Raw genomic sequence first — 3,482 nt, 5'->3', positions numbered from 1 at the left:
TGCTGCTGCCAGACTGATGCTCGAAGCCACCTGTAGCGATTGTGTGTCGCGCCTATCGTGCGGCCGTGGCCATCGGAAAGCTCGCTTCCCTTCCCGGGCGGCTCCCGGGACTGGGCGGCGTGCACCTTTCGGCGGCTGCGTGCCTGAGCGAGCAACGGCGTGTGAGTGGTGCTTCGGTTGTGCCCGCGGGCCGGAGAGGCAGAACAAGCGTACCTTTCATCGAAAATGCATAACCGAAGACTGGTTTGACGAAACATCGGTAAACGAAGTGAGCCATGCATTGCCTCGAAAACTACAACGAACAAATGCAATTAGGCAAATCAGATTGGAAAATCCCTTTTAGTTTCCCCAATGACCTTCGAAGAGCAGAAAAGGCCATTTTTAACGAAAATTCATAACCGAAGGTCCTTTTCGCAGAAACTTGATGCCGGATGATTGGCCAACCCAATGCTACTTATCCCAAGGCTCAATGTGAAATCCTCAGACGAAATTCCACAATCCATCTAGGCCCTCGGAACAGTGTTTTTAGGGTCTTAGATACAGTTTTTCAATCCTTAGAGGTTTGTTCTCAATGAACAGAGGTCGAGTGATCACCGGATCATCCAAGAAGCTTATAAAGCATTCTGAGGAATCCGGCTACGGACTCCTTGGATGTCTTTGGCTTCACATTTGCAATACCGGCATATTGGTCAATTATTTAGTTTGATTGACAATGCACGTCAAAATGACCAATGCGGAATGTAAACACGAGATGCGCACTCAAAAACGGCAAACTTTGCTCTGATAGCCTGAAATGAGCAAAACCGGCTTCTGAACCTAAAAACCACATGAGCATTCTTTTAGGCAACATGGGCAATATCATGCACATTTGAACCGTTTACGCGCGCGTATTGACTATTCGACGTTTGTTTGAGCCACAAACCTCGAACACGCGATCAATCAAGACCCAAACTTCATCCCGACTTTCCTTCATGACCCGTGGGACCCACAGGCTGCCCTAGGGCAACCGGCCCTTGCCCAAATCGCCACCTCCTTTGGCTTTTTCTTCCAAGCCAACTTGCATTATCTTTTTCAAAATATCAAGCCCACAATTCTCTTCAACACTCCATCTTCATTAATGCATTTTAACTCTTCTTCATCAAGATACTTGGTTCAAATTCATCCTCATCTTCATTAAGGCCATCAAATTTTCTTAAGCATGCTCTCAATCATGCTTTATTTCACTTAAATGCACTTAATCTTTGCCTATATATTACTCAAATGTCATTAAGCTTAATTAGACACCTTCTGGCCATCTCTCTCAAGCTTTCTCACTCTTCAAAACCTCTCAAACTCTTGAAGAAACCGCAGCAAGCATTCAACAAGCAAAACCAAGCAAAAACCTCAAGAACTTAAGTCAGAATCATGGTGATCACCATCCCGACTTAAATCCAAATTTGATCAAATTTCATATCCCACATGTTTTCGATCCCCTCAGTCCATTTCCGAAGTTAGATTTTAAGTTTGAAACCTCTAAGCCATAGAACCAGCCCACCAGAGAACCGAACTATTTTTGGTCCATTTCGGGCCAGATTTTCCAAACCCACCTCCTAGCCTTACGGGTCGGTTTGAGCTGCCACAACCCATCAACCATCTCCCTACAAGACCTAAGAGTGTCTAGGAGTTGAGAAATCCCAAGAAAGCTCGCTGGTTTTGACCCAGCAAGAAGAAACAACCCGACTGCCCAATCGAGTTAGATTTTCTAGCTCACCTGTGGTTTTCCTTCCAGATTGGGTAGACCCGAGATCCTTTTCTTCAAATGACCACCACGGTCACCTCCAGGGGTCCCTTGGCTAACGTGGGGCACCGACCTTGCCGCAAAATTTTATTGGGAGCCACCGTTGTGACGTCTGACTCGAAACTTGCCCAATCGGGTCTGTCCCTGGGCGTGTTCTATTTTGCTTGATCTTTGCAAGGCTATACGAGTCAACGCGTGAAAACTAGACCCAAATGACCACCACCACCACCTAGGGGGGTCCCTTGGCTGTCCAAAACCGCCATGAACCGGCCAGGAAACAGATCAAAACGACCTGAACCGGCCTGCTCTTTCCCGGGTGCCCTGTTGGGTCGAGACAACGCCCAGTCGAGTCTGTTGCTTCAATTCGAGTCTGTTCAAGGTAAAACAGCCCAAAACCGACCCACCAATAGTCCATCCCGACTTTTTACAATCCCATCCCGCATCCCGGGATTAGGTATAACCATTCCCGACTTAGAGGAGCATTTATAGAGTTAAAAGGTGTTTTAACCATGATTTGCTTCCAAGATCACATTTTTTATGCATTTCCATGTTATATCATACATGCTTGTCATCGTTTAATGTGTTAACATGTCGGGAAATGTTTAAATCGATGTCGAAGAGACTGTTTTAAACCCGAACGACCAAAGGAGCTCACGATTTCCCTTTGAGGAAAGGTGACCATGAGCCCTTTATGGGTTTTTCGAGTTATAACTGATTTCCTTGCACCGATTTAAGTTGTCTCTCGAATTTCCATGTTTTCTTGCATCCATGAAATCGGTAATGTTTTATCGATTCCATAAATAACGTGTTTGTGCATGCTTGAATGTTAAAATGCATTTTAGAAAATCATGACGATACCGGCTTTGTAAAATACGTGTTATTTATCATGTTTAATGTTTGAGCATGCAAGAAATTGTCGAAATCGGGTTAAAGAGACCGCTTGAAACCCGAAACGGGTCAAAGGAGCTCACGGCTATCCTTGAGAAGAAAGGGCTGAGAGTTCCTTGACCTCATTCGAGTCAAGAACGGTCTCTTTACCTTGATGAAAGCATTTTCTCGTATTTTGTGCAATCACAATTTCAATATCATCGCAAATCCCGCATCAAAATTCCTTTAAAAACGTTCAAAATGCATGGATTCATGTATTGGGCTTCAAGGGTATTTTGGTCATTTTGTCCAAATTATCCTCGACCTTTCTGGACCCGTCTTGGTTCTCGTGTCATGAATTCTTTTTATTAAAATAAGCTTTTTGGGTACTCAGACTCCATTCAGTGGATCAATTCATGATCAATCTTATTGTCTAAAGCCCGCATATTTACTATATTCGACAATAATCCTTAAGCTGTAATTCCACAAACGAGTTAATCGAGAAATTCACATGATTAAACCCACTTGGCACTAACAAATCTTGCATGAATTGGCTATTAACCGATAACTCGCTTCGATAAGTTGTCAAAAGAAGTTAATGCCCTTTTCAAAAGTTGCATTTTCAAAATCCCAAAATGCGCGGTCTGATGTAGCACGGACGTCTAGAAAGGACTTGTGTGTCTTGACTTGAGTTTCTACCTGATTTTAGGTAACTCAGGTCGAAATACAAAAGATCTTTCTAGATCACTTCCGGTTAGACTGACCGATTCTTTGGCTTTTTCGGGATTCTTGCATAACCCTGAAAGATCAAGGGAATTGGTCAACACCGACTACAGGC

This window comes from Punica granatum, chromosome 1 (genome assembly GCF_007655135.1).
Source record: "Punica granatum isolate Tunisia-2019 chromosome 1, ASM765513v2, whole genome shotgun sequence".
NCBI lineage: Eukaryota > Viridiplantae > Streptophyta > Magnoliopsida > Myrtales > Lythraceae > Punica > Punica granatum.
The sequence above is the reverse complement of the archived record's forward strand: the minus strand, read 5'-3'. Positions refer to the sequence as shown.